The sequence below is a fragment of the Polypterus senegalus genome, chromosome 5, assembly GCF_016835505.1.
Source record: "Polypterus senegalus isolate Bchr_013 chromosome 5, ASM1683550v1, whole genome shotgun sequence".
Classification (NCBI taxonomy): Eukaryota; Metazoa; Chordata; class Cladistia; order Polypteriformes; family Polypteridae; genus Polypterus; species Polypterus senegalus.
Window position 1 is genome coordinate 40,984,213 of NC_053158.1, and position 23,221 is coordinate 41,007,433.

The following is a 23,221-nucleotide window of genomic DNA, read 5'->3' on the forward strand; positions in this document are numbered from 1 at the left end:
TACAGTAATCAGCTATATGGGAGACAAATAATGGGACAGTTTTCAAATAGATTTTTTTTGTTTTGTTTTTTCTTTATAGATTTTGGTACTATGATGCAACTAAAGGTCACAAAGACATGTTTAGAGTAGTATGTGTGCAATCATCAGTGTGACTGAAGTCATCAGTTTTGTAATTGAAAAAATATTCAAGGTGATCAGCCTACATTTGACATTGTTCTGTGATATGTAGGGCAGAACATAGCTGTACTAAGTGACTGGGAGATTATTTCTAGTTAAAAACCTTTGCTCAGAGGTCCTGTTATACTGGGAAAGAAATAATGTTTCTAACTTTCCTTTCTATGCAGCTGTGCACGCTGACAGACTTATTTTTTTAGGCAACCTTACATTTTTAAAATTTCTACCATTTAATTTGATTAATCTAAAAACACTGTAGTATTGAGCCGAAGTGCACTCAAGCATTGTTTAAGAGAACGTGTTACAGATTGTAGGTGACTTTTTTTTAATGATTTAAAATGTGTCACTAAAAATATCAGCATGATAGTTGAATTTCAGTATTATCGTCTTAATTCATGATGTGTATAATGGCAATGACCGTTTGAATTAATTATGCTGCCTTAAATGATGCCAAAATAGATATGCTCCATTATCTTTGGAAGCACAGGCTTTGTACCCAAGAAAACTATGGCATCAACTGCAGGGTTTGTATTTGTCATCTCAAGAGAATTACTGAAGCAGTTTTCATACATTTTTAATGTTATACAGTATATAGTACTGTAGTATAAGAGAAAGGTAACTGAACAAAATACATTTAGATATGAGTTTGATAAAAACAGTAATTGTTCCAAAATAGCACAACATAATCTTAAACAGAATGGGAGTAAATGTTTACTCAAAGTTTTAGACCCAGTATTGCATTGAAAAAGGGGCATCATCCACGTTAATAAAGGGGCAAATGTCGGTGGGTCCGTCAGTTTGCTCTGTCTCAGTCATTCCAACCGATGGCACTTTGTAAACAATTTTAGTATTGTGTTTTATTACTACATGCAAAATATGAGTTGGTGAACTGCAAATTTTTACTCTGAGATCTATGCTGATTGCTTTGATTTCAACCCTACTTAGACAGATAGCAGTGGTAGTTAATAAATAATTCAGAATGGTACATTTTTTGACTAAATATATACTTGGTCAATAACTACTGGATATGGTCCTGGGGTGTTTCAGGGAAATGTACTGGCACATCTTCAAGGCTAGTGAGGCTGAATTTGAATAAGGGATGTGTAAAATTTAGTTACTGGGATTCCCAGTTTTGCTCACATCTGAAAAGAGAAAGAAAACATGATCTAAAAATGGAGGTTGAATTTTGATTTCATTCAATCTGATTAGTTGGTGTTAGCAGGTGCAAGTCACAGATTGATGGATGGACAAAACAAGAACCTGGTGCTGACCTTACTACAGTAGAGTAGCTATAGTAATCATCTCAGAAATATTTAACATAAGAGAAAAAATAATAGTGTATATAGTACTTTAGTGATTCTTATTGATACGTTTTTCACATGACTTTGGTAGAAACTTACTGTATTTCCTTGAATATTGGATTTTTGCAGGTTGGATTGATCTTTGTTTACTAAGCTTTAAGTGAGGCCTCATGTCCAAATGCTGAAATGTTTCATTTTGCTTTTGGCAATGCATTATAATGGTTAGCAGTCCTAATTACTAATAACCACGTCAAAGCTTTCTTTTGTGTCTTGTGCCAAACTATCATTCAGTGTGAGAGTGTACTGGATGCCATTTAATTTTTTGAATCTGCAAATTTTATAAAGTTGATCGACCCTGTTAAACTCAATTAATTGTCTACAAAAATGGGTCAGTTATAAAGGTTGTTGGGAAGATATGAATTTTTGTAATGAATTTTTGTTACATTATTAATTGGCTTGCCAACAGAAGTGGATTTTAGGTGAAACTTTTGAATTGGAGGCTGTGTGTAAAATGATTTCATTTTCATGCTCTACTTTTGAAAATTTATACAAAATTTTATATTTGTATTTCTCAAAGATGTTCTGAAAACATGTTACATTTTTAAAACTTTAAAAGGTCAATGGGGGATGATTTTTTTAATGTAACATACCATTCTTCAAGCAGCTTAATTAAATTCATGGACGGGAGTGGATTATTATTATTATTTTTTTTTTTTTACTCTTCTTCTAATTCCTGAACTTCTTTAATTTATTATTCACAACTCCTCCACAATTAAGTAATCTGATAAGCACTGTTTGCAGAATTGGCTAGTGTGATATGTGGCGTTCTACCAGTTTGTTCATTATCTGAATAGAAAGGATTGTGGGAAGCCTAACCTAATATGAAAGTAAAATATTCAAGGTGCAAACTGTTTCTGAAATGTGTGCAAAACATCTACTGTAACTTAGTTTCACATCAAAATCACAGGTTTTCTCTGACCAGCTGGAGAATATACACATTTCTGTAGGAAAGAGTGGTCCACAAGGGAGGCATTGCAGTCAAGGGTAAAAACAATTTATTCCTTGAATAGCCCAAAATCACACGTGGGCTTTAACAGTACCTGTTTTTTGACGGCTCCCCAGCCTAGACTTCCTAAGTGGAGTGGGGGGAGGAAGATATCTTAGGAAAGGCAATTCAGAGAGAGAGACCCCTTTCCAGGTAGGATGGGCATGCAATGGGTGTCAGGAAATGTGGAAAATGCAATACTCAGAACAGAAGTAGAGCCTACCTGTTGTGTCTCTGTGCTACTAGTGTACTGTATATTAATAATATTCATGATCAGTGCATTGAGTGATGTGCACACCATATTTCTAGTACTTACCAGATGAATTCAAGCAAACATCTGATAACAGAAGAGGTAGGCATTGTCTGAAGAGTGTGCAACCTTCCTAAAGTTGTATCACTATAGCTAGAATGTATAGTGGTGAAATGGAGTGCTTCCAGTCCAGTGGATATGTAAATAAGTCATCTTTTTAGACATGCAATTACTGTACTTGTTGTACAGCTTAGAGTAAAAGCTGTGATCATACAATCATCATAACTCTGAAGATATCTTATAGGTGACCACTAGGGAGTAGAAACTACAGGTGGTGTAAAAAAAAAAGTTGTCTAATTGGAATTATTTAGCACCCTTTATTTAAAGAGCTGAAATTATAATCAATTTGTTTAAAAAAAAAAAACAAGTAACCTTAACAAATGTACTCAGTAGAATTTTCTGCAGGTACCCCACAGAGGAAAAGTATAGTTCTAGGGCTGTGATAAAGAGGTTCCAAATCCAAAGTTGATTCCTGCTTCGCATCCAGTTGTTGGTGGGATTGATTCTGGCCTCCTGCAAACCTGACCTTAATGCATTGAGTTTGGAAATGGTGGAATGGATTCTAACATGAACACTTAAACCTGCCATCTCTATTATACCAATTTGGTGTTATGTTTAGTCTCCTATAGTAGTAGGAACAAGTGGCTTTTCTGTAGTAAGGTCCAGTGGGATACACTTCACTGGATTCTTCTTCTTTCAGCTGCTTCCGTTAGGGGTCGCCTAAAAGGATCATCTTCTTCCATATCTTTCTGTCCTCTGCATCTTGTTCTGTTATACCCATCACCTGCATGTCCCCTCTTACCACATCCATAAATCTTCTCATAGGCCTTCCTCTTTTTCTGTTATCTGACTGCTCTATCCTTAACATCCTTCTCCCAATATACTCGGCATCTCTCCTCTGCACATGTCCAAATCAACGCAATCTCGCCTCTCTGGCTTTGTCTCCCAATCGTCCAACTTGAGCTGACACTCTAATGTACTCATTTCTAATACTATCCATTCTCATCACACCCAATGCAAATCTCTGCCATCTCCAGCTCTGTACCCTGCTTTCTGGTCAGTGCCACCTTCTCCAACCTATATAACAAAGTTGGTCTCACTACTGTCCTGTAGACCTTCCCTTTCACTCTTGCTGATACACGTCTGTCACAAATTACTTCTGACACTCTTTTCCACCCATTCCACCCTGCCTGCACTCTCTTTTTCACTTCTCTTCTACAATCCCCATTACTCTGTACTGTTGATCCCAAGTATTTAAACTCATCCACCTTTGCCAACTCTATTGTGCAAAATAAGTAATACATTTCCTTCAGTAATTTTAGTTTAGTGTTAAAATATTTATAATCACTTTCAACTTTGTTTTTGTAAGCCTTTTTATATATGCAGCACACACAAGAACAGAGTTACAAAAACTCCAGTACTATTTGCATCTATAACAGTAGCCACAGTGATTTTGAGGGGGTGTGGAAGAAAAGATATCATTTTCACAATTACTTTGTTCTGGAGAAATTATGCTGCATCTTGATTTTCATCAATCACTGAGGAGTACTGTTACATTTGAAAAAGCTACCAAAGAAGAGTAATTGTTCCCCATCTACTTGTGTAAAAGAACCCGACAGTGTGGTGCTCCTTTTTCAAAGAAGTGGAGAACACTGGTTCAAAAAGAATAGGCATGTACACTGGCCAGCAAACACCTGTCCACATGGTAGTTTGTGCTGCTACTGAACATGCAGTGTGTAGTTCTAGTCGGGCAGTCTGTTAGTCTGTGTATTTTTTGTCATTGTGGCTTCAACTCTTTCGCCTCAGTGCTCTTCAAAACAAGATTGAAGAACACTGGACAAGAGGTAATGTGATGTTTGATCACAGATGTGTTAGTAGTCTGCTATGTTTAAGCACTTCCTTTGATAAATACTGTAGGTCTACTGTTATCCAGAATCATTCTTTGGGAATGTTGTTAGCAGCACTGAGTTTATACTGGTGGAGGACCCTGGTCAGATGGTACCACATTTTGGGTGTCCTTGGCTTAAAAAAAAAAAAAATGTGGGAACACCTTTTCTAGGATAAATGTGTGATTGCAGCCTTTTAAAACTAAACAGTTTGTCTGTAAATACCTTCTTGAAAATCTCTTACTGCTGGGAAGTTAAAAACTTTTTCACTTGTCATAACTTAAGTAAAAATAGAAATGTAGGGCCTTCATTATTTCACTGTCTTTATATTTTAGTTTGCCTTTTCCGTACTTAATACACTTCCTGCTTGACTTGACCTTTATTATTAAAATATCTTTACTTGTGATTTCTAACATACTTTTTCTGACTGTCAGATTAGCATCAGTTCTTTGTCTGGTTTTAAGCCCAATACAGTAAGCATGCAGCATAAAGAAGCCCGAGTGATATATTTTTCTCTCTGTAGAGTAAGCATGTTCTCCCCATGTTCCTATGTCTCTTCACTTAGTCCCAAAGACTTGCTTTCTGATCATGCTCAATTGCTGTGTATATAAGTGTGTCTGTCACTGACCAGGACCACATGTAAGGGTTTCTACCTGATACTTGTGGCCCACTATCACTCAACAATAAGGTGGCATAGACCATAAAGAAGTCTTTATAAAGAAAAGGGTATTGTAGTAATTTAATTTTATGAATGAATTTGTTAGAAATTTAACTTAAATCAAATCTGTAAGTTCGAAGAAATAATGAATCTTAATGCAAGGTAATTTTCCAAATATTCATACATTTTCAAACATGGTTAATCAATTTCTAATGGTTGTGGGAAGCCAGAATGGATTCCAACACCGGATTCAGAGCCAGTTTTTTTTGAAAGCTGACTGCAAATTTGAACTTGGACAGCAGATGGCAGCATTGTAAAGCAGTTGTGAATACATGAAAGCGTTCAGTGTTTCTTAAAGTGAATGCCGTTATTACTGAAATAGATGCATTTTTAACTGCTTAACCAAAACAGTATAAAATGGCTATTGCCACACCTAACAGATATTCACTGATAAATACCCACTTATCACATTAAGGGAATAATATATATATTTAGTGTGTGTGTGTTAGAGAGGAATATTGCAGATATGGCAGATTGATATTTTTATACAAACAATGCAGTTCAAGGTGTTTTAAAAGACGTCAAAGAGTAAGTTGCAAGAAAAGAAAAACAAACGAGATTAGGTAATACTATTAAAGAATAAATAACAAAGAAAAACAAATCCATATAATCTTAAACAAATGATAAATATCAAGTAGAAGAGTGGTGTTCTTATATACAATAACATGATGTAAGTCTCTAAAGATGACCCAAAGAGATTATTTCAGCATTTTATTAGTAAAAGAACAGTCAAAGAGAAGGTGAAGTGCATCAAAAATAGTAAAGGGAATTTTAAAAATACAGTCAATGATCCATCCATGTCCATCCATTTTTCTAAGCAATTTTCTTTTTATATTACAGGGTTGTAATGGCACAAGGTTGAATGGGGTGGCAGTCTGTCACAGATCCACCATGACTCTTATCTCTCCAGTCATTAGTTAATTTAACATACACGTCTTTTGTAGGGCACCTCAGATGTGGCGAAAATCGACGAACTCCACAAAGCCAGCATCCTATAGCTGTGTGAGAGAAGCTCAACTAGTGCACATACATACCCCATGTGTCTCAAATTCAACTTTTAAATTATTGTTGCACTTCACACCTTAACCTCTGTTTCTCATCAGTAGATATCTGAATAATATGTTTTTACATAAATATGATTAGCCAGCACTGCCATTTTAGCAGGCCAGCTGCAACTTCTTTTGCCTCAGTTGATAAGAACAAAGTTTGAAGAAATGAAACAAAACAATGCAAACCAGCGACAGCAGTGTAAGTTCATCATACCAGTCTCTGATAATCAGTTTAAATCATTCTCTTTGAAAAGGTGGCTGTTGTTTTCAATTATAAATTGGAACAGAAAATCACCAGTTACCAAACATTTAAATAACTAACAAAAATGGCACTAGCATGTTTCTTTCAGCTTCAGAAGCAGTTTCTAAAACCAAACTGGACTGCAACTTAGAGGCCAATCATGGATCTGGCATTTCTTATTAAAAAAAAAATAAAACCATGAACACAGTAAGGTACTACTTAAAGTGTGGTGTTTTATATCTGGGAGAGGCAGAGAGAATTAAGGCTGATGACTTACTGGCCAAGGGTTGAAAAGAAAGGGTCTTGAGTGAAATAAACATACCTACATTTTTCTATTTGGACAAATGAGCAAGTAGATTAGCAACCACACTAGACAGACAGGTCATTGAACTGTGAAGCTAGGGGTGGAAGATCAGAAAGGGCTTTATCTGTGATGTGTTCCTTTTTTCCTTTACTTATGTTTCATTTTGATTTGACTTTGTAGAATAATTACAGAATTGTACGGTAAATGCTGTATGTTGAAGTATTGGCCGCCTACTGTAACTGCTAGTTATCTCTTAATATTAGAATTTATCTCCAAACATAATAATAACCAAATGTCAGCAGGGCAAATGAGGATACTTCAACTACTGCATCGCTGCACAATACAAATATATGGTTTGTGTTTATATATGCTCAATACCCACTTTTTATCTATGACTCCTTTTTTGCCTCCAGAATAGTCTACATTCTTTGAGACATTGTGGTGGTGTGCGGTCGGCTCCATGCTACCAGTTGCATCACGGGAGCTTCTTGATCCTGGTACAGCTAATAACGTACCCGAGGGATGAGCTGTAAAATGAGGACATTCACTCAAAGCAAGGGGTGGGTGCAAAAATGAACATAGTGCTTTTATTAAAACCAGCAAAAAAATCCAACCCTTGTCTAAAAAGTGCAGTGTTCTCTTCAATAAATAAGTAATCCTTAAAAACCAGGTGACGATCCATGAGATTATAAATCAGCATTAAAGATGAGAGTAAACCAACAGCCATCAGCTCTTTCATGCTCTGTCAGGCAAAGCCAGCACAACACCCTCTTTGTTTACTTAGTTTACCCATTGGCCTGTCAGCTGGCAGAAACACTAAGGTCTCCCCCTCATGTGCCTCTGTGGGAGCAGCACTTCAATCGCACACCACAGAAGGCTGATGAAGGAATTTAGAAAGACTGCACCCTCACGTGCAGGTGTGTCTCGCTCCAATTACCCCACTAACTTCCTGCAGCTGCACGAGCACACACACCCATGGAGATTGATCCGGCCATTTAATTACAGGTAAAATTCCATTACAATGAACTGCCAGGGACCTAAAAAATATTTCATTGTAATGAAAAGTAAGTAGTAATGAGATTCTGTATTTGTTTCTATAGTGCTTTCGTTAACTTGTATCCAGGCATTTGCAATCATTTCAATAGTTTCTTTCACGTTAATTTTAATATTCTCCTGTTTATAAGTTATGCTGATGAAAATTTTTCTCAACATTTCCTTGCAATAGTACACTTTCAGGGTGCGAATGATGCCCAAATCCAATGGCTTGAATGCTGTGCAATTGGTTGGGGGAAAATAAACACAAACATTATCTAAATGTGGAAGCATGTTGTGGGCAGCACAGTTATCAATCAGAAGCCAAATCCTCCTTTTCTTCTTTTTCATATTGTGAGGATTCCGAACTCTTTTGGGATCCCCCCATCCCCCACCCAATGGAAATAACACACCGAAGTGCGTCCTGAAGTGTGATTGCTGCGTCTGTGGAAGATTGCTTGTCTGTTGCCAGGGCCGGGCAACAGCAAGCTCACAGCTCTGCAGTGAAGCACCATAGTAGCAAATCCTAAAAGGTCAGGTCACGCTATAAGTCCCTGTCTTACACCCCAAAACACGAGGCTGAGACTCAATACTTTAGCAAAACCAGCTTTATTCACCTTGAAACAGGAACGGCACGCTTATTTATTGTAGCGGGATCTGCCACTCAGCTATACACAGACACAGCAGTCAGGCAGGGTTCTGACCAGGTTAGTGGCCAAGTAATCCTGTTCCTTGCATTTACAATGTTCTTTTCATCACCCATCAAGATCTTTTCTGTTTGCTTCGGTGAAGAGCCACAGCAGAACTGTGAGCCTGCTGTTGCCCCAGCAATGGATAAACAGTCTTCCACAGACGCGGTGATCGCACTTCGGGACGCTCTTCGGTTTGCTGTCTAGTTGGGGGAGATCCCAAGAGAGTTTAGAAACCTCACATTTTCTTGAATGAGTGCCGCATTAATAGGAATGTTTCTTGAATGAGCATCACTGAACGACATAAAAACTCCTTTTTCTGCATCTTCAAATGTTGCAGTTCACATACGTTTGCAACCTGAGATTTTTCTTCTTTTTTTGCTCTGTCTTTCAAGAAAGTTGACAGCGTCGATGACAAAATTCTGAATTCACTGGCAACATCTTTTTTCTTTTTGCTGCACTTGAGAGCTGCAAAAATGTAGTTTTTTTTTTCTAATATGAACTGTTATTTTCTCATGTCTTCCATTTCTATAGGAGGGTGACAATGAGTTAAATTCTAATGGATGTTTTTGAAATGTTGACAAGCAATAAGCAAAAGGTATCGCTGAAAACCACAGAAAACAAAAAAAGCAAGAAAACAGTATAAGGAAAGTTCAAAGAAAGAAAAAATATGTACAATGTTTCTATTTGGGGATTGTTGTACACAACTGAGCCGCGACCACAGAACTAATTGCTCTGTGGATGATTCATTCAGGCATTTCAAGGTCTTTTGGGCACTTCGTTGTAATGAAAGCATCTGCTGGATGTATTTCGTAGTAACGAGATTTCTATAGACTTGTGTCATATGGGGAAGCTGTCAGGACCATAAAAATACTTTGTTGTAATGAAAATTTCGTTATAAAGATATTTGTTGTAACAGAATTTTACCTGTATTTATTTATTTAAAAACGGGCCACTAAAATGTTAAGCCCTGGATCCACTATACCACAAACATGAACGGAAAAAAGATGCTGGAAACTTTTCTTATGGATTTTTCTTCCTGCTGACATAATGGCATCACACAGTTTCTTCAGTTTTTTTGACCACACATTCTTTCTGCAAACCTCCTGCCTCATCTACAACCTTCTTTAATAGATTGAAATACTGTGCAGGCCTTTGGACAAGCTACCCTGAAATGATGCGTGCATATTATCCTATTGGAAGCACCCATTTGAAAAACTGTTAACAATGGCCATAGTGATGCGCAGGATGATCATCAATGTTTAGAGATTCTATGGCATTCAATTGATTAACAACAGATACTGAGTGGTTAAATTTATGCTAAGAAAACATTCCTAACAGCATTATGGTCAGGGCCAGCACCACCTTTATGGTGAATTAGGCATTCGCCCAGGGCTCATATCATAAGGGGGATTCAGCAGCACAGATTAGCTATTGAACAGTTGGTTGGCACACTAATAAACTTGGCCTAGGGCACAAAATAACCTAACAGCACCACTGATTATGGCACCAAAAATCAACCTGTGCAGTTGACATTATGCAGGATGGGTATATGAATTCAAATTGTTCAAATTAGATTATGACTCTACTACCTGGTGGCAAATTACTCAACTTCTAGTTGGAGGGCATATCAAACATAATGAATGCAGTTGGTAGATCTTGTTACCCTGATTAGGTTTTAACTAGAAAATGAAGAACTGCAGCAGATGCTAAATCAAATAACTTTGTGACTGCTTTTCAGCACAGTTCTACATTTTTCAAAGTACTGCAAGCTCATCATATGCTGACAGCCAATTAACCAGACAATACTGATGTCTGTTTGAAGGCTTTCTAGATATACTGTAGAGTTCAGCCACAATCTCTGCCCCTTAGTTTTTCTTTATCACTACTGCCATGGTAAGACAAATAATATCTTTCAATTAGAAGGAGTTGCAGCACCCCAAACCCCAGACACAATTACACAGACACAAGTCTCAATAAAAGGTTTTATTTGCATTAAAATACCTTACAAAGGCTTATGCAATTCTCCCACCAATTGTTTTCTTTCACCTTCCATTCCTCCAGGCAAGCCACATCCTCTTCCACCTGATTGATTCCTGGCTGTTATTGGGTGGCTTCTTTTCTCTAAGACCCGGGAATACTTCTGGTGCTAGGGCATAGCTTGGTGGAAACATTTCTGGGTCAACCAGAAGTCCCAGAAAGGAGGGTCTGTGAATCCCAGCACCTTCCACTGACAGCCTTCATGGAACCCAATAGGACTGCCACATGGGACTACAAATCCCAGCATGCCCTGTGGGTGTCTTTGTGAGATGATGCCATCTGGAGTATTGGAATATGTTCAACTGTTCCCAGCTCTCCCGGTCTTTCCATTGCATTGGTCTCGTGACTGGGAAGCCAGTCCACGTTTGCCATCCATTACAACATACACACACATAATAATCCACACAAGTAATCTTTTGGCGCTCTCCTTTGGCAAAACACTCCTACATTATTAAACTGCACAAACTAGAGTTAAACATTCAACTACTGTGAATTTTTGAAAGCAAGCATAATGCCTGCCTCATTTTGTTGTGTTTTATAAAAATGTTTTGCCAAATTTACTCTTTATTTATTGGTTTCTGTTACAGGATTGTACACAGCAAACTCTTTTCTGCATCGCTGTGCGATTGAACCCTGTAAAGGACCTGCTACGTGTGCTTCTTGCCTTAGACTCCGTACTGCTGAAATAATAACACAGGTATTTTGACTTCAGTAACATAAGTATTGTGTTTGAGTCACTCATTACTTTAAAAATTGGTCTATGTAACATATATTACTTTTATCGTAATAACCTACTGCCCTCGAGATTGAGCTGCTGAGTTTAGCACTGTATATTCAGTTCATCAATATAAAATTAGCAATTCTGAAATGTTGAGCCAGATTATTTTAGCTGGCAGAAGCAATAATATGATCAGCAGAACTCTACCTCTGGAAATGTATTTTACGGACATTTCTACCCGTGACTGCTGTAAGCTTGTGCAAAACCAATAAGTAGATAGATAGATAGATACTTTATTAATCCATGCCACCAGGTGTATACACGCACAGGCTGACAGAGTGCAGACTACTAAATCCTTAACAATAACCCAGTTACGGGTTTACATGGGTACATAATTGGATAATTCGTGGAGAAATTTGCCTCTGTTAATCAAGTTTCTTTGAGGCCAATAACCCGATTTCTATTATAGGAATAAGGCTTTACATTTAATTTTAGAATTTAGGTTTCTGTGAATAATCTGGTTATTGAAGCACATGTAAACATGCTTTAAAAAAGATGAAACATCTTACAAATGTGCCATTCTCTTGTTTGTGTGGTCCAAAACACCTGCATTTCTTCTTTCTTCAGGACCACATTCTGTGTATTATATTTAAAGATAAGCACTCATTTTCCACTCACACAATCCTGCCCCTATGACCTTGTTGGGTTGAAATCCAGACTAAGTCTCTGGGGATGTCAAAGTCCACAACTGTCAACCACGGAGTCACTTTGTGACTGTCCCCAACTCACAAATATTATGCAAATGAAGTCTGCAACTGAAAATCTCAGGAAAATTGTGGAGTATGATGGAGGATTTAGACAATTACCTGGTTTAATCTATATAGTTATTGATATAACTATAGCTATATCCCATCACCCTAAAACATGAGTTTCAACATGAGATCTTTCTTGACACATCAAAAAAAAAAATGAAAACTTAAAAGTTCTGAATTAGGGTGAGCCATCCTAATAATATTTTATTTCATGAGTTGCAACAGATATTTGAAATATTAAAATGTGTGCTTCAATTCTAATATACAGTAATCCCTCCTCGATGATAGGTGAAAATCCGCGAAGTAGAAACCATATGTTTGTATGGTTATTTTTATATATTTTAAGCCCTTATAAACTCTCCCACACTGTTAACATTATTAGAGCCCTCTAGACATGAAATAATACCCTTTAGTCAAAAGTTTAAACTGTGCTCCATGACAAGACAGAGTTGACAGTTCTTTCTCACAATTAAAAGAATGCAAACATATCTTCTCTTCAAAGGAATGCGTGTCAGTAGCAGAGAATGTAAGAGAGAGAGAGCGAGCGAGAGAAAAGCAAACAATCAAAAAATCAATATGTGCTTTTGGGCTTTTAAGTATGCCGAAGCACCGCGATAAAGCGGCATTTTTTAGAGGAGAGTCCCTATCCTCTAGGCAAACAGCCTCTGTGCAAACAGCCCCTCTGCTCACACCCCCTCCGTCAGGTGCAGAGAATGTCAGAGAGAGTGAGAGAGACAGAGAAAAGCAAACAATCAAGCACCGTGCGGGAAGCATATCGTATATATCATTGAGGAGTTTTAGTTAATACGTAATACATGCTCTGACTGGGTAGCTTCTAAGCCATCCGCCAATAGCTTCCCTTGTATGAATTCAATTGGGCAAACAAACTGAGGAAGCATGTACCTTAAATTAAAAGACCCATTGTCCCCAGAAATCTGCGAACCAGCGAAAAATCTGTGATATATATTTAGATATGCTTACATTTAAAATCCGTGATGGAGTGAAGCCGCGAAAGTCGAAGCGCGATATAGCGAGGGATCACTGTATAAAGTTAAAATATTGTAATAGAAATTTGTCATTTTTCTTTCTCTGAAAGGGGTCATTAGATGGCTGGATCATGAATACAGGATCAAAAATTAAAAAAAAATCATATTCACACTTTTTGACTTTGAAATAGTCTAAAACAGGGGTGCCAAATGCGTTCATCGTGATCGACTGGTAGATCGCAAAGGTAGTGCAGGTAGATCGCGTTGCATTCCAAAAATTTTTTTTAAATGTTAGTCTATCATATATCCTCCCTATGGCATTGGCCACTTGATTGACATACAGGGCAGCCAGTCTGAGATCTCTTTTCTTCAAACATACTGCAAAACTCCTGCTGTGATCTAGTTAGCCTTCCAATTTATATCGACTAAAGAAAGATTTAAAAAAATTGGGGGTATGGGCTGGATGTTGAATTGGAAAAGGATTTTTTTCTCACAATGTCACAATCGAAGTGCGTTTGTCTGATCTGTCAATCTATCATTGCTATTCCAAAGAAGGAAAATGTGGAAAGGCACTTTCAAACTGTTCATAAAAACTACGAAACTTTCTTCCTTCATAAAGCAATCTGAGAAAGAGAAAGGGACTAAATCACAGTTAATCGGACAGCCATAATTTTTCACTCGGCTGAATTCAAAAGCTCCTTGACTGCATTATTCGGCTCTACTTATTTATGCGAGTCAGCCTTTTCCCACATGAAGATTATTAAATCCAAATACTGTAGTGACCATAAATGTATTGAATCGTTATTGTGCCATAAGGGTTATTCAGTTATGTAAGGTACGACAACATATATTTATGTATAAAGTATACTCAGTGTGTATATATATATATATATATATATATATATATATATATATATATATATATATATATATATATACATATAGCATTTTAATGTAGGTAGATCATTTCGACCTGGTCATTTTAAAAATAGCTCACAAGCCGAAAAAGTGTGGGCACCCCTGGTCTAAAACAATACTCCACATGCTTATCTTTGAAATTTGTAATCTTTAACCTTTTGGGAGTGGCTTTGGTACCAAATACCAAAAATATTATCACTTTAATGACCACCAACCTTGAAATAGCATAAAATGGCACTCTACATGCCTTTATTACCAATTCACATTTTTATGAATTTTTGTGTAAAGGAGTAAATTTGATCCTTTGTATCCCATTACAGGTGAACCCCAGGAGTCGGTTAATGTGGCATGCACAACTTCAAGTCCTTCTAATCATTTTTAAGTTTTACTCTTGATCATATTGGTGTAATTTCCTGCACAAAATATGGCCTAAAAATGAGAAGTTTTTTGGTCTAGATCAGGAGTGTCCAACCACGGTCCTGGAGGGCCGCAGTGGCTGTAGGCTTTGATCATAACCCTTTTCCTAATCAACGAGCAGTTTTCAGTGCCAATTAACTCCTTTTCCATTCATTTTAATAGCCCTGTTTTTAAGGATTCAGTCCTCTGAATTGATTAGTTTCTTCATTAAATGGCAGCCACACAGAAATGAGATGTGAAACGAACCAACAGATGACTAGCAAAATTGGAACATCAAACTGCAGGCAATTTCACTCCAACCAGTTTCTTAATGTGAAGCTTGCGATTCTTGCTGTTAATTAAAGCCATTATTGAATATCTTGACTTGTTGCTACTCTCATTCTGCCACAGCAGACTGTTGATTTTCTGTTTTTTCTAAGACCACCGTCGAGATGTTTTGGTGACCGAGATCTTCACCTTTCTTTATTTTCAAGTTAGCTGGTCATGTGGCAGCTTGTTTTACATCTCATTATTGTTTTTGGCTGCTCATTTAGGAAAAAGAAACCTGCAGCCACTTCAGCCCACCAGGACCGGAGCTGGACAAAATAGACATTGAGACTTGTTGAACGATATAGCATATATGGAGATTGTTTCATACTGGTGAGTCAGGAGGCTCCAGACAAAAAATCTGAAATGATTTCAAAGCATTCATAAGTAATTTTTATGAACACTAGGGGGCTTCGCCCCCTGCTCGCGTCGCTCACACGTAAGTGGATTTCACTTTCATCAAACAACAAAACGTTTAATTCTCGCGGATACGCCTCTTCATTGGGAAGAAACACTACTTTTCCCTGATGGCAACACAAATTAGACGATCTACAAGTCTTCGACTTAAAGTTTAAATCTGAACAATATATTTAATCTCTTCTCACTGTTCTGTTATTTCACGGAGTAATAAAATCCATTTGTTTGCGCTAATGCGATCTTTACTATAATTTTTTTGGGACTTTCAAATTTTAGTACTCCCCTAATATCTTTAACCTGCTCTTCATGTGTAGCGCGCCAATGTTTTTGAATTCTTTAAGACGTTCTACTTTGTCATCTACTCTTAGTCTTTTAATTCCGGCCTTGGGTGTGGTTAAATCTCTTGGCACAAAGTCTCATCTCGCGGGACGTGAAAGTGTCTCTTTGAGAAAATCACGTCTCGTCTCTCTATTCTCCTTCCAAGATTTTTTTTTTATAATAGAGAGACAATATCCATCTATTAAAAAACCTGAAATATTTTGTCCGCAACCAGCATCCAACCCTTTGCAGCAGGGGTAGGCAACGTCAGTGCTGGAGGGCCGCAGTAGTTGCAGGTTTTTGTTCCAACTCAGTTTCTTATTGAGAAGTCAATTATTGCAGATGAAGCACTTATTGCTCAAGTGACATTTTATATACTTCATTTAAGTGGTCTCGCTTACTAAGGTTCCCCACCCCGAATTGCTTATTTCAGTCTTAAATAGCTGCATTCCCTGTTTTTATTTATTAGCAGTAATATGTAAATGACTAGGGAGCCAGCAGTTCTCCATATAACTTGTTTCCATTTACACAGGTGTGGATTCATAATGCACTATTTAGTTTAATAAAACACTTAAGAGAGAAATGTGACAGACTGAAGATTACCCATTTTAGGCTTCACATCTTTTAGATGATATCCTTGGGAAGGAAAAAAGCTATGATATAAGAACCCAACATTGCAGACTAATAAGCCATAAAATTAAATAAGTTGTGAGATTAGCAAGGATTGGTTTCTAAGTAAGCAGTTGGGTTGGAATGAAAACCTGCAGTCACTGCGGCCCTCCAGGACCGATATTGCCCACCCCTGCTTTACAGGAAGCCAGTTTGATATAAATAAGAAAAGCTTTCACCAGGTCTATTGATAAAAAATTAAAATTATGCCGTTTTAAAAAATTGTTACGTTGTAAATGCAGGTTTGGTCCAACATGCCTTAATGCTGATTTTTACATTGTCAGCATATCTGCTGCGCCACAGAGAAGATGCTTACACACCTACTCACCTGTCTTGTTCTGGAAACTACTGACGTGTCAGCACTTTTTCATTTAATAATTATAATAATCTTAATTTAGTGTACTTCCCGAGGTGTGAGATTGTAGATGCTATGCCATCAGAAGTGGGTGCTTAGAATATAATGATCATCAATATTCCAGGCTTTTAGCCAACTTTTTATTTAACATATTAATATTTATTTATTAAGCTATTTTTGAAAATGCTCAACATGATCACCTCTGTATTAGAGGCCACTTCACAGTACAAAATATGACAGTCATTGTATTAAAAAGGCAAAAGTCATTATAAAAGAACGTAGTGGAACATCTTGATGAGGACACATCATTCAGATCAGCTAATGCCTCCAAAAAAATGTTAAGTTGTAAGCTTAAGTGAGTTTGACTTGGTTACTTGTTCCCTGTATTTACACTTCACTTTCCAAATGTTTGTACATAAAACGACTTTAACCAGCTTGCATTCATGCCCTAATTGTTGTAGAACAGCTTTTAAAGTAACAGCAGCCTTCTTAATTGCTCTTTTCATAATTTTGACTTGCCCATCTACCAATTCTTTTCATAATTTTAAACACTTCCTTCATGTCACCACCATTCTGGAAAGGTTAAATTCACAGATGATGCTTTAACATCCTTCATCTAATATTGAGATCAGTATCTTAGAGAAACTTTTAGCTTAGTATCTCTTGACTCCTGCTCCATGCAAAACAGAACGTATTTTGTCCTGCATGTGTGTCCGAAAACCACCTTCTGGGCTCTCCTGAGGTATGCAATACCATCCCAGGATGAGAGGGGGATCTTTCGCTAATGATATTTTCTCTTTTTCTCTCCACAGTGCAGAGAAGGCACCTAGTAAGGGCAATTGATCTGGAGAAGCTCCACCCCATCCAGCTGAGATGGTATAAATCAAACACCCCCAAAAAGAGACATTGCATTTTGGACTTGAGCCATCCCATTACGAAACTCTTCCAAAGTCTGACCGAGTTTAACAGCATCACGCCCAGTGACTCCGATTCAACAACATTTGCCTGGTCTTGAATCTTATGTGCCATCATATACTTCTTTATTTTCATGTTTTAGTTTCAGTATTAAAGAAGTGGTCTGGCTTGCAGCCTGTTTTTGGACTCCTTTGGACTCATCACACATATATATATATATATATATCTTGTGACCAGAGCAACCCGACAGATGAAGCTCCTGTGACAGACCCTAAGGTCTGCAGCTAGTGCCAAACATTGTGCCTAAGGGCAACAAGGAACGGGTGTTCTTTTGTTGGACATTTCCATTCATTAAACAGGATGACCCAGCTGGAGTCCCAACTTTTACTTTTGCATGACCTGTCATTGCTGCCCTGCACCTGGCCACAATATGTGTATATATTGTTGGCATATATTAAATAGTTTACTGTCAAATATTGCAAAGAGTACTCGAAATGTGTTTCGCCCTTATTTGGGCTCATCAGGCGTACACACTCCACTGCACCCCTCACGGAGATCGAACCTTGGGCGTCAGCGTCAAAGACAAAGCCCCTTTACGCTGCTATATATATATATATATATATATATATATATATATATATATATATATATATATATATACACACACACTAAGGGGTTTTGCCCCCCCACCTGCATTGTGCTGAACGCACCCCAAGGAGATGCGATCTCTCCTCCAACCCCTCTTTAACGGTGATACAGTGAGAAATGCATACATTTTTCTTTTTTTTTACCTCCTCTTTGCTCGATCAGCTGCTGACATTTTGCGCTGCACACTTCTGTCATATCACCTATGTCCATGTATTCAATCTCTTTGCGCTTTTACCTTTTCATCAATATCTCATTGAATTTTGATTCTGTGTGTGGAATTTCATCGTGACAACTCAATGTATTACTCCCTGTGAGTCAATATCGTTTCTTTCTCTCTACAAGAAATGTGTCTGACATAACTACGCAGGACTTTACCAAATCTCTTTGCATAAGCTCTTGTCATTTTGCAGAACGTGAAAGTGTCTCTGAGACAGTCACGTCTCGGCTTCCTCCAAGAATTTTTTTATAATTGAGAGATATACTGTATATGTATATATGTGTGTGTATATATATATATATATATATATGTATATATGTGTTGTGACAGATAGGGGGCGCTATCGCTCCCTTGAACCCTTGTCCACGACTCCAGACACCAGGTAAATGTTCAATAAGTGACTTTATTAAATTGCCACAGTGCACAAAGCACCCTCTCCTCCACTATACTCATACACAAACCAATAATAAACAATCCTCCGACTCCCAAACACATTGCCACCCTTCCACCCAGCTCAGCTCGCCGTCTGGAAGCTCCCATAGTTCTTTTAAATACCCTGACCCGGAAGCGTTCCAATCCCCAGTCCATGTGACTCTCAATCCCTTCCGGGTCAGGTACAAGTTCTTTCTTTTCACCCCGGAAGCACGTCGCTCTTCCTCTGACTCACTTCCGAGTTATAGGGCACGAAGAAGTCTTCGGTTTTCCCTGCAGCTCCCTCTTGCGGCCCCTGTGGTATCCACCAGGGTCTTGTATAAAAATTACATGTCCCATGACTCCCTGCTGGTCTTCGGGGCACCTCCATACTGCAGGGAGGGCTCCATCTGGCGGCCTGGGGGTATTGGTCGGGATGACAAGCCGGCCACATCTCACAGTGTGTATATATATTTGTATATATGTGTCTATATGTATATATATGTGTGTGTGTTTATATATATATATATATATATATATGTGTGTGTATGTATGTATGTGTGTATATATATATAAATGTGTCACTGTTGTTTTATGTTTTAATTGGTTATGCACCAATTAAATATTTAATTTTAAATTTTATTTAATAATATTTTTTTCTCCAGCCGTCTGGAGTTTTTTTTTTTTGTTTTTTCTGTCCTCCCTGGCCATCGGACCTTAGTCTTTTTCTATGTTAACTAATGTTGTCTTATTTTAATTTCTTATTTTGTCTTTTATTTTTCTTCATTATGTAAAGCACTTTGAGCTACTTTTTTGTATGAAAATGTGCTATATAAATAAATGTTGTTGTTGTTGTTGTTGCACCACATACTGTAAATATAATTGTATGCAGTATTTAAATATTTTATAGATAGATTTAACCTGTATTTATGCCCACATATAAAAGTATTTTACCTGGAAATATAAGACTCTGTATGAGATTTGGAATAAGGCCTGTCTAAAATGTGAGTATGCAGAGAGAAACTAGAAAAATCCTGGGCACTTTGAGAAAGAGGAGGTATATGAAATAGTATTGATTATTGGACAATAATAATAATGATAAGTTTATAGGATCATTATTGTCACGTGTGCAGAGCATTGTGAAATTGTTACTTGCATTTGCTAATCAACATGCAATACCTTGCCACCCTCAGGAACGATTAATATGACTAAATTACCTTGAATATATTTGTCTTTAAGCCGTTCAGTGTTTTTTGGACCTTTTTCTAAACTGAAACAACTGGGCAGATCTGTAGAGACTTCTGATGATATGATAATTAATATCCCCTTCATCTCCCTGTGTTCCAAGTTAAGTCATAATTAAAAAAAAAGGTAAGTGCTTCTTTTCTCTAATGGCAGAGTGTTTTGTCATGCACTCTCTGTTTATAGGTGTGTGGCGTTAGGCCCAAGATAAAACAAACTATTTTTATGAAGCTTGTGCCTTTTGCAAAATACAGTAATATATTTTGAAATATATATGGTTTGTCCAATAGAAAGAGACTCTGTTCTATTAAAGTGAATCAATATTGTACGGCAGTGTGTAAACTGCTGCAGCTCTGGAAGAGTGGGTTTGAATCCTAGTCCCATATACTATCAGCATAGTTTGCATTTTCTCCAAGTGTCAGCATGGGTTTTTCTCTGTGTTTCTCTAGTCTCCTCCTTCTCTTGTGTGTATCTCTATACTTCCTTGGTATGAGTGAGAAGAGGTGAAGGATTTTGCACCCCATATAGGGTCGTTTCCTATTTTGTGTTCGATGCTCTTGGAGTCAACTCTGAACCCCACAATCCTAAATTTGACAAAACACAATTTTTCATCCCTATAGGCTCTGTGAGAAGTGAGTACCATCAATAATGAGTTATGTCTGCAGGTACTAAAATGCTGAAGAAAAACTGGTTAAAACCTTTACAAATGTAAAAGTAGACATTGCATTACATTTCTAAAGTCTGTGGTTTGCTGTCCAAACTAGTAAGATTCACAGAAGCCTTTATTACCATGAATGGAATGAATTCATCCTCCAGTTAAAGCCTGATTGAAAAAATTACCCACATTCTTAAATTTAACATATAGTTTTGTAGTCCATTTGTCATGTCATCAGAAGTTCTATGATTTTTTTTTTGCAGCTCACATTCTTACATTTATTTCTCCATCCTTAATTAATAATGATATGCAAAGTATGGCAAGTTTTCAAGAGCTCTCTTAGCTCTTTTACTTTCACTCCAATTTACTAGAATACAATGTTCTCCTTTCAGAACACTCATTCTTTTCAATAACTTCTTCATTCAGCTCTGAGTTATGGGTCTATCCTAGAAGCATTGAATACACAGGAGGAACTGACCCCACGTCGGATGGCAGGATGTCATGATTGCTATTAAAGCCGATGCATGCATAATGTAGATTCTCAACAGCATTTCTTGTACCTTGGGAGGAAATGCATATTTTCATTGCTTAGACAATTTATATGAATACGTCTAGTTTTATTTATTTTATTTTTTTTCAAAGAGGCAGCATGGCTGACTGAGTAAACATTGCTGCTGCTTTACATGTCCTAGAACCTGGGTCATATTCCTAGCCCGGCCACTCTCAATGTAGCATTTATGTGGTGTCTTCATGTCTGCCTGGGTTTTCTCTCATTACTTTGGCTCCTTCCACATTCCAAGTGCATGCATGCTATATTAAGCATACTCTCCATGTTGACTCTGTGGTTGTGTCTGTGAGTAACAGTGAATGTGTCAATCACATTCCCAATCATGTCAGATTAAGGTCTAATATCCTGATTCATTCATTCATTCATTTTCCACCACTTATCCAGAGCCAGGTCGCGGGAGCAACAGTCTTAAACAGTGAGGCCCATACATCATTTTCCCCAGGCACACTTGCCAACTCATGCTGTGGGTTCCCAAGTCATTCCCAAGCCATTTGGGAGATATAATCCTCCCAGTGAGTCCTGGGTCTTCCCCAGGGTCTCCTCCCTGTTGGTTGTGCCCATAAAACTTCCACAGGGAGTCATCCATATCAGATGCCCAATACCCCTCAATTGGTTCCTCTCGATACTGAGGATCAGCTGCTCTACTCCTAGCCTAACCTGAATGTCTATGTTTCTCACCTTATCTCTGAGGGAGAGCCCAGCAACCCTGCGGAGAATGCTTATTTTGGCCGCTTACACCCAGAATCCCATTCTATCTGCAATTACCCATGGCTCACGACCACAAGTGAGGGTGTGAATGTAGATCAACTAGTAAATCTAGAGCTTTGCCTTCTGACTTGGCTCCTTCTTCACCACTGCAGATCTGTACTGTTGCCGTTTAACTGCACTCGCTACCCCAATCTATCTGTCAATCTCAACATTCCTTTTCTCCTCACTCGTGAACAAGACCACGAGGTACTTAAACTCCCCCAGTCAAGACAGTAACTCACCTCCCATTCAAAGAGGACAGTCCACCTTGTTCCCACCGAAGATTATGGCCTAAGATATGGAAGTGCTGATCCTCATCCCAGCCACTTCACACAACTTCATGCAAACCATCCCAATGAATGCTGTATTTCACAGCCTGATGAAGCCAACAGGACCACATCATCTGCAGAAAGCAGTAACATGATTCTAAGGCCAACAAGCCGAACCCCTCTCCTCCCCGACTGAACCTTAATATCTTGTGCATAAAAGTCACAAACAGGCCAGGAGACAGAGCACAGCCCTAGTGGAGTTCCACTCCCATTGGAAATTGGTGTCAATGTTTTTCCATGTGGGTGGGCACAGCTCTCACTGTGATTATACAGGGACCGATTAGCCCTGATTAGGGGCCCTGGAACCCCATAGCCTCTCAGCACAACATTGATCCCTTGAGGAGCACGGCCATATACCTTCCCTAAGTCCACAAAACACATGTAGACCAATTGTGCGTACTGCCATGCGCCCTCCAGAATCCTCACGAGAGTAGTAAGCTGGTTCACCATTTCACGGCTTGGACAGAATCCACATACCCTTGCTGAGAACAGCCTGGGTGAATCCCTGCCTTCCATTTCTGAGTCACCTGATGATTTGTCAGAACATCTTTGAGCCTGATCGATAGTCAGTTTCCGTGGTCTTTCCAAACTACTCCCACTACTACCCAGGTTTTTACTTCCTGACCGCCAAGGCTACAGCCCTTTTGGCTTTTTGGTCCCTCTTTGCTGCATCGGGAGTCGCCTGTGCTATCCCTACTCGGAAGCCTCCTTTTTCAGCCTGACGGCATTCCTCACCTCTGGTCTCCAACCTTTGGATCCTTGGGTTGCCACATCTAGAGGCACC